The following is a 14,477-nucleotide window of genomic DNA, read 5'->3' as shown; positions in this document are numbered from 1 at the left end:
GGAGATGTACTGCTCTGACAAACACACCATCTGCACATTCATCGAATGGTAAATCTTGCGGTTTCTGTACACCTGTTCACTCCTGCGGGGGGACCAAGGCCACATGTGTCCCATGATGTTGGGGATATGTCCCAGGGCATAGAAGTCACCTTTCACTGTGGGCAAATCCTCCACCTGAGGGAAAACGATGTAGCTCCGCATGTGTTTCAGCAGGGCAGACAACACTCTGGACAACACGTTTGAAAGCATAGGCTGGGACATCCCTGATGCTATGGCCACTGTTGTTTGAAATGACCCACTTGCAAGGAAATGGAGTACTGACAGCACCTGCACTTGAGGGGGGATTCCTGTGGGATGGCGGCTAGCTGACATAAGATCTGGCTCCAACTGGGCACACAGTTCCAGGATTGTGGCACGATCAAGCCTGTAGGTGATGATCACATGTCTTTTCTCCATTGTCGACAGGTCCGCCAGCGGTCTGTACACCTGAGGATGGTGCCATCTCCTCACATGCCCCAGCGGACGGTGCCTATGCAGGAGAACAGCGCGCACAGAGTCAACCAACTCTGAGGTACGTAAACACAGCTTACTCAGAAAACTATTCATAAACCGAAATTTGCCTGTATGAGTGTTGAGCCAAGGCCTAGGTTTGTGTGACACAGTTAAAAATAAAGCCATGTGGGCCCTTGAAATGGCGGCTGCCTGACCTGTAAAGTGGGACAAAGGGATATGAGGTGACTGCGCTGGCGTTATACACCGTCGCGGTAGGCGGTCGAAGACCGCGGCTCAATTCTGCATTGGTTAACATTAGACCCTATGGGTTCCAGGAGCCAATGACGATTTACGCCGGCGGTGACGGTACACACCGTCGCGGACGTGACCGCCATTTTCTATCTATTTAATCACTCGATACCTGATCTTCGACAGGAGAGGACCGACACTGCAAGTGCTGCTGTGACCTCAGTCTGGAAGAGACAATGGCTCGTGCGTCTGGGGAAAGGGCCCCTGCCTTCAGCACAGAGGAGTTGGAGAAACTTGTGGATGGGGTCCTCCCCCAGTACACGCTACTCTACGGTCCTCCAGACAAATAGGTAAGTACACTGGGAGCATGCTGTATGGGCAATGCCTGTGTGGAGTGGTGTGGATGACAGATAGGGGGGGTGAGAATGAGGCGTGCATGAAACAACGGTGAGTGCATGTGCCACATGGCGATGGTAAGGATGTGGGCCAATGACTGTGACGGTGCAGTTGGTAATAACTTCTCTTTTTCCCCTGTACAATTCCTGTACGTCAGCGCCCACCAGAAGAAGGATATTTGGCGTGCCATCACCAGGGATGTCCGGAACCTGGGGGCCTACCACAGACGGAGCACCCACTGCTGGAAAAGATGGGAGGATATTCGCCGCTGGAGCAAGAAGACAGCGGAGGCCCAGCTGGGGATGGCCTCCCAACGTGGGAGGGGTGCCCATCGCACCATGACCCCCCTGATGTTCAGGATCCTGGCGGTGGTGTACCCGTAGTTGGATGGGCGCTTGAGGGCATTACAGCAGCAACAAGGGGGTGAGTACACTCTCATTCAGCTGATTCAGCGCGCATTGTAGGTGTCTGGGTGGGAGAGGTGGGCTGTGGGTTCCCCTAGGCCAGGGCGAGTTTGCTAGTTAAGTCCCCTTTTTAAGGCAGACCCTGTGGCACCCCACCCCACCTGGGTACAGTGCCAACTACACCTAGTCAGGCTCCTGTGACATCCATGATAGCAGAAATCGGCCATAGCATTGTAAGCCATGTCCCAGGGATTGAATAGTGGACCCCAAGTGAGTGGCGTAGTGATGGGGGCTTCTGAGTCTGTCGTGTCCGCCAACGGTAGCGATATTGCATGCACTCAACATGTCTTTCTTCTGTCTCCCCCCCCACCCTTTTTGTGGTCTCCCTGTACTTGTGTGCATTAGCATCATCAGGCGGAGGAGCAGTGGCACCGGAGCAGGAGGGAGCTGCATCCCACATGGCCCTGGAGAGCGAGACTACAGACTCCAAATTCACCAGTGGGACGGAGGGTGAGGGGAGATCCACGGCGGGGACAGGAGCTGACACCAGCGATATGGACTCCTCCTCTGATGGGGGCTCCTTTGCGGTAGCGAGCCCATCTGTGGCCCCCGCATCTACAGGTACAGCCGCCACCCCGCCTCAGCCTTCCCCCCGTGCCCGCTCACCCCGGAGGGTGGGCATCACCTTCGCCCCAGGCACCTCAGCCCCTGTCACCCCTGCTGCCCTCAGTGAGGAGGCCATTGATCTCCTAAGGTCCCTCACTGTTGGGCAGTCTACCATTTTGAATGCCATCCAGGGTGTAGAGTGGCAGCTGCAACAAACCAATGCATTCCTGGAGGGCATTCATTCTGGTCAGGCAGCCCTTCAGCGAGCTTTTGAGACTCTGGCCTCAGCACTGATGGCAGCCATTGTCCCTGTCTCTAGCCTCCCCCCTCCAACTTCCCCCACCCAGACCCACACACCTGTACATCAGCCTATCCCAAGCACACCATCAGACCAGCGTGCACACACCTCAACACACAAAGGAAGCTCAGGCAAACATAAGCACCACACACCCCACAGGCACTCACGCAAGCATCAGACACATGCAGACATACCAACATCCACTGCCTCCACTGTGTCCCCCTCCTCCTCATCTCCCTCATCCCTCCCTGTCTCGTCTCCACTCACACCTGCAATGCACTATATCTTCAGCCACTACGTCCATCACCAGCACACCCACCACCACACCCCGCTCACGTGCAGTCACCACCCCCACTCACATTCACATATCCCCGGTGTCCTCTCCCAGTGTGTCTGTGAGGCCACCTGCCAAGGTACACAAACGCAGCCACACACCCACCAAACAGCCATCCACCTCACGACAGCCTCCAGCCCATGCACCTTCACCCAAGGTCAGCAAACGTACACCTCTTACGACCACTACCTCTTCCTCCACTCCCAAACCCCCTCCATCTACCCGTCCCAGTGTTCCTAAGAAACCTTTCCTGGCCACCCTTGACCACTTTCCCTCACCTCAACCACCCCGTCAGTCTCCTAGGGCCCAACTCTCCAGGTCCCAACCTAGCACCTCAGCCACAACATCGGCGGGATCAGTGGTGCCAGTAGTCACCGGATTATGGAGTGCACCAGGCAGCAGGCAGTGTGGCAAGGAGCCACAGCACGGACAGTCCCCCACCTGTCACGCATCAAAAGTTGGCCAGTGCCCGGCGGGAGAGGGGTAAGACACCAGCCACCAAAGCCGCTCCCAGGGGTACAGTTGGGATTGTGGAGTCAGCTGCGACACCTTCCAAGGTGGGGATGAGGCACAAGAAAACCGGCAAGTCTGGGAAGATCAGCACAGCGGAGAAGACCGCCATCAGCCCCGCTGCCCAGGAGGCGACTGCCAGCAGCCACACTGCCCCAGACAGGACCGCCAGCAGCAGCCCCACTGCCCAGGAGGCGACCGCCAGCCGCCACACTGCCCCAGACAGGACCGCCAGCAGCAGCCCCGCTGGCCAGGAGGCGACCGCCAGCAGCCACACTGCACCAGACAGGACCACCAGCAGCAGCCCCACTGCCCAAGAGGCGACCGCCAGCATCCCCACTGCCCCAGACAGGACCGCCAGCAGCAGCCCCATTGCCCAGGAGGTGACCGCCAGCAGCCCCACTGCCACAGACAGGACCGCCAGCAGCAGCACCGCTGCCCAGGAGGTCGACCGCCAGCAGCCCCACTTCCACAGACAGGACCGTCAGCAGCTGAACCGCTGCCAAGGACACCGCGGCCACAAGCACCGCTGCTAAGGACACCGCCGCCAAAAGCACCGCTGCCAAGGACACCGCCGCCACAAGCACCGCAGGCCCATGAGCACCAAAAGCTCTGATGCTACTGAGGCCGCCACGAGCAGGATGAAGCACTCTGGGCACAAAGCCCCCTCCAGAACCAGTGGAGATTGACATCCACTACCTCAGTCCTTGGCAGGATGAAGCACTCTGGGCACAAAGCCCCCTCCAGAACCAGTGGAGACTGTTATCCACTATCTCTGTCCTTGGCATGATGAAGCACTTTGGGCACAAAGCCCCCTCCAGAACCAGTGGAGATTGACATCCACTACCTCAGTCCTTGGCAGGATGAAGCACTATGGGCACAAAGCCCCCTCCAGAACCAGTGGAGATTCACATCCACTACCTCAGTCCTTGGCAGGATGAAGCACTCTGGGCACAAAGCCCCCTCCAGAAGCAGTGGAGATTGACATCCACTACCTCAGTCCTTGGCACGATGAAGCACTCTGGGCACAAAGCCCCCTCCAGAACCAGTGGAGACTGTTATACACTACCTCAGTCCTTGGCAGGATGAAGCACTCTGGGCACAAATCCCCCTCCAGAACCAGTGGAGACTGTTATCCACTACCCCTGTCCTTGGCAGGGTGAAGTACTCTGGGCAGAAAGCCCCCTCCAGAACCAGTGGAGATTGACATCCACTACCTCAGTCCTTGGCAGGATGAAGCACTCTGGGCACAAGCCCCCCTCCAGAACCAGTGGAGATTGACATCCACTTGAGAGACTGTGGCTTTGCACTCCCCAGGATATAGCAGTGGGCAAACCACCCACTGTAGAGACTTGAGAGACTGTGGCTTTGCACTCCCCAGGATAAAGCAGTGGGAAAACCACCCACTGTAGAGATTTGAGAGACTGTGGCTTTCCACTCCCCAGGATATAGCAGTGGGCAAACCACCCACTGTAGAGACTTGGGAGACTGTGGCTTTGCACTTCCCAGGACATAGCAGTGGGCAACCCACCCACTGTAGAGACTTGAGAGACGGTGGCTTTGCTCTCCCCAGGATATAGCAGTGGGCAACCCACCCACTGTAGAGAATTGAGAGACTGTGGCTTTGCACTCCCCAGGATAAAGCAGTGGGCAAACCACCCACTGTAGAGACTTGAGAGACTGTGGCTTTGCACTCCCCAGGATTGAACAGTGGGCATGGGGCCCCCTCGTGGATTTGGGGTTGTGCACTCAACTGGCTGAGGTGCCCACCCTTTCACTCCCCCCTGAGGTGCCTGTTTTATTTCTATCTGATGCCCCTGCAGTGTTCTCTCCGTCTTGTTTGGGTATCTTGTGTGGGCCTCGCCCATGCCTTTTGGGCCCAATGATCCACTGACTATGATGGTGGCTCCCTTGGACTTGGATATTTTGGATGTATGTAATTGAATATATCACAGTTTTTCGACTCATTTCCTTTTGTCCTTGCATTCTTCCAGAGGGGGTTGGGGGTGTAACTGTGATGTATCATGATGTATTAGCGTGTGTGTTGTAGTGGGTGAGGGTGGGGGTGTTGCGTGTGTGTGTCCCTCCCCCTCCCCTGTGTCGTAGGTGCAGTACCATAGTCTTCACTGCTGGCGTTCGTGCTCCTGGTAGAGGAGCAGGAAGATAAAGGCTGGAAAAATCTGGAGCTCTGGTTCCATGGCGTCCTGGTTCCTCGTGGGGTGTGCAGAGGTGAGCGTTTTCCCTTCGAAGTCCTGTTTCCGCCGTGTTTTTGTTCGCAGTGAATCCACCCCGGAAAAGGTGGCGGATTGGTGGGTTGTAATTCTGTGGGCGGTACATTGGCCTCCGCCTGTCTGTTGGCGGTGACCGCTGCTGTGTTTGTTTTCTACCGCCATGGCGGTCAGAGTGTTAAAGTGCTGTCTATGTTGGCGGTTTCTGCCATGGTCGTAATTCCATTTTTTTTACCGCCGGCCTGTTGGCGGTCTTACTGCCGCTTTAACACCAACCGCCAGGGTTGTAATGACCACCAATATGTATACTGAAAGATAGCTTTCTGCCAAATTTGGTGCAATTCTGTCCAGTGGTTCGGGCTGTAGTTGTGTCTAAACATACTATGGCAATTAACATGGGAAGCACAACTTTTTTGACCCCCCTTTTTCTCAGCCCCCACTTGATGGATCACCCTGAAACTTTCTATGCATAACAAGAATCATCAGCACACTTTTTTGGGAAAATTTTGTGAAGGTTTGTCAAATGGTGCAAAGGTATAGGCAAGTCAAAACACGCCTTTTCTATGGAAACATGATCCTAACTATAACTACCTACTGGCGACCACCAGTAGGTAATATGGTATAAATAATATACACAGTGGTAATCTCCAGTGAGTAGTTATAGTAGGTCTGGGTTTCCTTAAGTATTAGATTATTTTGATTGCAAATAACTTTGCTGCGGTGTAACACATTGTTACGAAAATTTCTAAAACAAGGTACATCCACTACAGGTCCTAATTAGACATTTTTAGGCTGATCTGTCATGTAGGGCTGAGAAAAAGGGGGGGGGGGGCAAAATATTTTCTGATTTGGTGTAAATCAGTAGTTTTTGAGAAATTAATGTTCAAAATGCATGGATATTTTAGATCATGGAAAATTCCCAGTAGTACCACGAAGTAATGTGCTACGATGAGCTCAAAGCACGTAATCTGATTGGCTGTCCACAACATGAAGGTAAAGTTGTAGCTGCTATTTTATGACTCAGTCTCCATGTGGTCCTATGTGAGTACTGCGGTCTCAGGAACCCACATACAGTCAGTAATATACACACTGTCACATACCCACATAAACAGACCCTCTAAGCACAAATACACACACACTCTGACACACACATACATACAGTCAGACATGCACACACACTCCTCTACACAAACACAGACACACACTCACACATACACACATATATACATACACACTCAGACATACACACATGCACACACACACATTCTCACTCACACACATACACACAAACACACACATACACATTCCCACATAGATACACTCACATTCACAGATACTCATACACACACAATCTCACACAGATGCGCACAATGTAAGACACACACACACACACACACTTATGGTCTCAGACCCCACACACAAATAAATACACAGACACACAATGGCACACACAAACACATTTTGACACTCACTCACAGTAACATACATAGAAATCATACTCAAGCCCTATTAGGTGGAAACATGTTTAGTGCACAAATTGTTTGTTCTGTGGAGATGTCTTCCAGTTGAGGTTACTCTCTTTAGACATCTTAGCCATATTAAGTAGATTAGACTCTTCTGTGCACAGTATTTGCCTTTGGACAGTCAAGCTATATTAGATAAATTAAGTTTGCAAAGCTCATTTTAGTTTGAAGTGGTCACTGTTGATTGCCTTGATTGTTTTCTTTGCTTATTTCATCTGTATTTAAGTTGGCGGGTGGGGTAGGATGATTTTTTTAAAAGATTGGTCTTGTGGTACCAGAGGTCATTTACCCAGTAGATTAGCACAAGAGTACAGGATTTGATGAAGAGCCCACTCCCTATTCATACCGAAGCCAGATTAGGTGGGCAAGTTCCTACTACAGATATTCTTCACCATGCTAATATTCATCTATTAGGTGGCAAAGTTCAAACTATACACAGCCTTTCCACTGTACAGAGCTCTTCAAGAAGACACTTTTCCTCCAGAAACACAGAAGCCACATTAGATGATGAATACCCTACTATGTACAGTGTTACCTATCCGTAGAGCTATTCACAAAGAGCTCTGTCTCTCTACACACTCAATTTCAAGTTGGTGGCTAAGGCCTTACTACACATAGTCTTTCTGATGTCCAGATATGTTCACAGAGAATATACTCCATCTACACACCCAAACTTAATTAGGTGACGAGGCCCCTAATACACACAGGTGGTCATTCTGACCCTGGCGGTCTTTGACCGCCAGGGCGGAGGACCGCGGGAGCACCGCCGACAGGCCGGCGGTGCTCCAATGGGGATTCCGACCGCGGCGGTAAAGCCGCGGTCGGACCGGCACCACTGGCGGGGTCCCGCCAGTGTACCGCGGCCCCATTGAATCCTCCGCGGCGGCGCAGCTTGCTGCACCGCCGCGGGGATTCCGACCCCCCCTACCGCCATCCAGATCCCGGCGGTCGGACCGCCGAGATCCGGATGGCGGTAGGGGGGGTCGCGGGGCCCCTGGGGGCCCCTGCAGTGCCCATGCCACTGGCATGGGCATTGCAGGGGCCCCCGTAAGAGGGCCCCTACATGTATTTCACTGTCTGCTGTGCAGACAGTGAAATACGCGACGGGTGCAACTGCACCCGTCGCACAGCTTCCACTCCGCCGGCTCGATTCCGAGCCGGCTTCATCGTGGAAGCCTCTTTCCCGCTGGGCTGGCTGGCGGTCTGAAGGAGACCGCCCGCCAGCCCAGCGGGAAAGTCAGAATTACCGCCGCGGTCTTTCGACCGCGGAACGGTAACCTGACGGCGGGACTTTGGCGGGCGGCCTCCGCCGCCCGCCAAGGTCAGAATGAGGGCCACAGTCTTCACTATGTCTACAGCTCTACAGAGAGATGGTACTCTTTTCAGACAATCAAGTCCAATTCGGTGGCCAAGAAACCACTACACAATTCTTTAGCCTGTGCACAGTCTTCTATCAAGAGGCCACTTTGTTGAGATGCCCAAACTCCATTCTGTGTCCACACACACCCTTCCCCCTGTGTACAGATTTTACGCACACCCCACTCTCTTTAAACCTTTAAGCCCCATTATATGACCTAGCTCCTATTGGACATAGGTTTCGCCCTATCTACAGTTGCTCAGAGAAAGGATACCAATATACACATACACACACACACACACACACATACACACACAAATACAGACTTAACCAATACCCACACAGACACACACTCATACACAAAGACAAACACCCACACACAGACACACATATATATGCACACTCAAAATTAGAAACTTTTGTATCTAGTCTGTTTTAAAACTGTGACACAAATCTGTTATTAAATATGTATAAATATAAGATACATTTATTGATATAAGTTCTAGATTTTGTTCCAGCAAATAACAATAGACTTGCTTCTGTTATAAAAAAAATGGACTGCTGTAGGAAACTATTATAACATAGAAAGATGAGGGCACACACATGACATACAACATAAAATGTATACGTTTTTAAACCAGTATAGATGATTCCGAAAAGGAACCTTTTAAAACTTTTCTGTGTTTTTTTCGTTTTTAATTTTTGGAGTTTCAACGTTAAAAAAGCATAGGCACTTGGAATGCCAATTAAAAACTATTTCTGCTGCTTGCACTTGTTTTCCATCACAATTTTCTGGCGGGTTAAGGCACTATTTTCTCCTGCCACCACAATCTTAGGGCATCAGCTACAGCACGCCACCATATACTGATATTCCAGGACAGTGTTGGTGTACTGCTGGAGGACCTGAGGTGGTGGATTTTCCCCAGGTCCTATTTACAGTCCTGTGCCAGATGTGGATGCCTTCTTCTGAGGCAATGGGTTCTGCCCATCAAATCCAGCTGGATTTTTCACTGTTTGATCAACTGGTGTCTGATCTTTTTACTATAGGTGAGCCTCACAACTAGATACTCTCCCATGTTAAACTCATGGTAAATGTACTGCACGTGTTTACCCCCAGTGTCCACCTTTTAAGATAAGGCTGCTGCAACGCAGTCAGGGGAAATGGCACGTGGCTGGTTATACATGAACATGCATGCACGCGTGTGCGCACATGTGTAAGGGCTGCGCATGTGAGACACTTGTTGTGGACAGCCCGGTAGCTGCACACAGGTAGCCTGGTGCAGAGGGGACTCTTCAAAATTTGATATTGACCTGGGGTAAGTCTCATAATGTTAGTGTGCACACGTTACAGAGCTCTAAACGTTACTGTCTTTTCTGCAGTGACACACCATTATACACCTATACGGAAGACTGCCTTAGAGTGCAGCTTCGCTTCCCTTTGTCTACAGTGATCAGTGACGTATCAAATTGGGGTGAAATCTGTATGCCATACCCCAATATGAAAGTTCCAACAAGATGTTTGTAAAATGTATGGGTCTTCTAAGATTGCCATACTTATCTAGTTCAGCTCAGGATTAGAGCCCAGGCCTTTTGTCACCCTGCTGTGGCTGAAATTACATATCTATCCAGCAGCAGGAACAAAGGCCACCCCACACAAGGGAAGCAATTACCAGTGCTTTACTGAGCTCCTGAACAGGAAAGGGGTGAGGTGGAAGGCTCTGCATCTATCAATTAGCAGTGAAACTGTACCAGGGATGGGGTAGCCCAAGCCCACTGAACAAATGAGGAAGCGCACACAACTCAAGCCAACACAGTGGGCTGCTTCACTTTAAGGTTTTAGGGGGAAAGCCCTTAACAGTGATGTCAGTAAGGGGCAGAGCTGATGCCAACAGAGGAGATGTGACTAGTGACTCCTGGGTGACTCCATTTTGAATTGTCCAACATGTTGTGCAGGAGGGTTGTGACAGGGGCAGGGAAGTGGTATGGCACCGCAGGATAGCCCAAGGGTGCCTCACTTCTAGAATCTTCTTCCCCCACTTAAAGGTCTTGCGCAAGTAGGGGGAGCTCTTGCTCTTGGTCGTGCTTTTCCGATGGACATTGGGACTGGAGGTGGCAGCCATGGACAACTAGAAGGAGGAATACCCTGATACCCACCTGGACTAAGGACTCTGACTGCAGGCGACTCAGGACCAGTGGTTCCCTTACGCCCCCTAAGAACTAGTTTGCAGAAGAGTTGTACTTGTGCCACAAGGAGGACAGAAACACCAGGGGAAAAGGAGCAGGAAGGCTGGTGCAGGGAGCCAGTGGCCCCCAAGAAGTCACCATGGGGCCTAGGATCCTAACTCTAGGCCACTGATGTTATTGGGAGCGGGTGAGCACCATTGCGACCACCCAGAGGAGGAAGGGGGGCCTGGGATCTGACTCCATCTCCTGCATCAGGACGGTGTGGGGGGGCTCCACTGTACTCACCCCAGTACTGGTGGGCCAGCCGCACTCCCCTTGCCCATGTCTGGGGGTGGTGAGCAGCTACCTGAGAAGAAGAGATCCGTACCCACAGGAGCGGGCACGGAAGAAAATACCGTTCGTGTGAGGACCCAGCTGAGGCAGACAGAGGTGGGCTCCCTGCACTGCCCCCAGGGGAAAAGGCCAGTGGGGTGCCTCTGTAAAACCGGGCAACCCAACATTTGTTTTTTAATAATGATGAAAAAGGAAACAGTTGTGCAAGACTGCATGGCACAACAGAACAAGCAGCAGTATCCGCTCATTATTGATGCAAACTACTGGAGAAGTAGTCCCCCATAATAGCCTGCATGGCCCAATCAAAGTAACTGTTTCTGAACAGAATAGCAGGGGCCCCCACCAATGAGATGAAAAAAGTATGGAGAGGCAGCAGGAAAGCAGCAGCTCCCCACACCGGAACTTTTCTCTAACAATGACCCTAAGTTAAGAGGGTCAGGGAATAGAGGATCATTCTAGGCTTACCCAACTTTTCAAGCACTCCCCAGGCAGAAGTAGTAACCTTACAGCAGAGAGTGCAATGCAGTGCTTATTTTTAGCCGGTGGTTTCTGGTGCTTGCCACTGGCACTTAATTGCTGGCACGAGCACTTGACAGCGTCATATGGTGGTGCTGGTTTTTGTAATGTAAAGATGAGCAGAACAACAGTTGTTTACTAATTCAATATACATTGTAAACAACTAATACCGACCACTGAAGACATTCTTATAGCTTTGGGGACCTCGAACAGTATGAATTGTCGCACTTGTAGCAGTGTGGTGGTTGGGAGTTGTGTAGGTACTGCCATTGACAACACTGACAGTGACAATATGTAGTACAAGATGGGATGGCCGCATGACAAAGGCCCTGGCACCTATGTTTTTTACAGATTAAGCACTGGTGCAACGCTCTTTAGGGGACACGTTTATGGTTGTGGTTCTGTGGTCTAAAAGCTGTCAAAAGACACATGTACATGGTACATGTTGAAAATGCTTTATTTAAAAATGGTTGTCAAAGGACTTGAAATGCTTTCTTAAAAAGTGTTTTTCATGGCAGTTTTGCAATGCTTTCGTTAAAAGTACTATGCACCATTGGATTAACCAATGTTTTGGGCAAGGATGTCAATGACAAACTGTTGTGATCTATTATAAAGTGCATCTTTATAGAAGGTTGCCGGTTATTATGTTCTGATATTATATGAGAATTCCAATGCCTGAGGTGGGCATCCTAGTATTGGCAGTTTACGGGCTGTCTTGACCTAGGGCAGCTGATGAGGACACCGGTGTTGACTCTACGAGAATAAACATCTATTAATTAATGATATTAGCTGCAGTTCACCTATTATCGGATATCATACAAATCTTCATTTAAAGGGTTGTTAATGCTGACAGTAATTCTTATCGCTGGTAGGCTGCGATGTGTATTACTGATGATGTAAGCACCATATTCCAGTGCCTCATTACTCATAATAAGTGCAGAAAATTATGTCATGCTTTACTATTGATAACTCAGGGATGTCATGATTTATTAATGATAATGCAGGCGCATGATTTGCAATACTTGACTATTCTTAACAAGTGCAGAGGGATTATGGTTACTGAAGTCAGTCATGGAAATGAAGTATTCCAACCCATTGTTTTTTTGCCTTCCATGCTACCTCAGACAAGATCCAGCCATATACATGTCAGTCTTGGTCCTGCTCCAGTGGAAACAGCTTAGCCCCAACTTCCAAACCAGGTCCTCCCTGAAGCGGAACAAAAGCAACCTTAATTCCAGTGGCAGAGTGAGCAAGGGGCCCATTTCTGTGCATACCCTTAGTCTCTTAAGGTGCTACATCAAACACACAAAAGGTAATGGGATGGTAGTGCATTTGTATTGCAGAGGAATTGCTACTTAAGCATATTACCCATAAACAGATACTGTCACAAACTAGGCTGGACAAAGTTAGGACCAACATGTATCATTGATGGATTCTGTTCAATCTAGTTAGCCACAAATAAGTAAACAATAGCATGAGTGCTTTTCAGTTTTAGAGTTTGGCAGGCAGGCTGACTATTGATCAAATTCTCAGTGTGCCTGCACTGTTACAAATCAGATGGCCCGTCATTTTTCCCACAGTTGTGCCCCAGCTGACTCCGCCATTAGAAAGGTTGCAAAGTAGGGACATCAACGTAAGGTTATTAGACCACCTGCCCTATTTAGCAATGAAGGTCTGATGTTTTTCTTCTCTCCATCACCACTAGGAAAAATATAGGGGTATGGGACAGAAAAAAGGAAAAATGTCCCCAACTCTCCGGGAGTACACTCCGAGGGCATGGGGGTTATTAGTATATTGTTTTTCAATAACAAACTCTTGCATTGGGAACTGTTTTTGAAGAATAAAGAAACGTCTGTGTGGGCATCTGGAAGACTGCAGCTGCTCGTGGTTCCTCTGAAGGCACAGAGATCACCTATGTGCTGGTGGTGATATCTAAATATGGTGGGTTGTCTGCAAGGGTGATCCAGGGAATGGTCTGTGACTCTCTGATAGACAGGCTAAACTCTAAATCGTCCCCTTATTGTGTCCAATTATGATCAGTCATGTAGTCAATTCATTTTTAACTATTCTTTACAGCACAATAAATCTCAACTTGGACCCAGTTTTATTGAATTCTGTGCCAGTCAGTGTTATATGGCCTAATGAACTTCATATAACACCGATGTCATCATGTACATGGTGTGCTGGATCATGTGTTAGTCTATGCCAGGTACCTACATGTTCTCATTTAACCTCAAATTATGGTCTACCTGGCTGGATCAGACGCTATGGGCCTGATTACAATCATGGTGGAAGGGATTACTCCATCACAAATATTACGGATACCCGTACCGCCGTACTACAAGTTCCATTATATCCTATGGAACTTGTAATACGGTGGACGGGATATCTGTCATGTTTGTGATGGAGTAATTCCCTCCGCCACGGTTGTAATCAGACCTAAGGGTGTCATTGAGAGTTTGGCGATCGGAAACATCCGACCACCAAACTCCCGATGAGATCACCACGGTGCTGGTGGTCTCCCGACTGGTCCCATTACAACTTTCCCACTGGGCTGACAGGAGGGAACCAAGGTTCCTTCCCGCCAGCCCAGTGGGAAAGGTGGGACAGCATTGTTCCTGCCTCATAATTGAGCCAGCGGCAATGCTACACAGCAGACAGTGCGCATTTCAAGGGTGCTGGGCATGGGCAATGCTGGAGCCCCCCTGTGGACCCCTGCACTTGTTCTCCAGCAGCCTTTTCATGGCGGTTAGACTGCCACGAAAAGGCCAGCGGAGAACAAGGTTGTTCTCAGCAGGGCAGTGCTGGCTTCAGCGCCACCTTGGCTGATCACAACCAAGACTGCCGTCATCCCGTCGGGATCAGAGAACCTGGTGGAGACGGAGGTCCCCTGGTGGTCAGACCTCCAGGGTCATAATGTGGTGGTCGGCTAGCTGTGGCGATCCAGCCGCGAGTCTGGCCATCTTGAGACCACCAGACTCGTAAGCAGGCCCTAAGTCAGGAACGGAAGGTTGATACGTGGCTGTAGTATATTGTCGCCTGTAAAG

This window comes from Pleurodeles waltl, chromosome 6 (genome assembly GCF_031143425.1).
Source record: "Pleurodeles waltl isolate 20211129_DDA chromosome 6, aPleWal1.hap1.20221129, whole genome shotgun sequence".
Lineage (NCBI taxonomy): Eukaryota > Metazoa > Chordata > Amphibia > Caudata > Salamandridae > Pleurodeles > Pleurodeles waltl.
Note: the sequence above shows the minus strand (reverse complement) of the source record.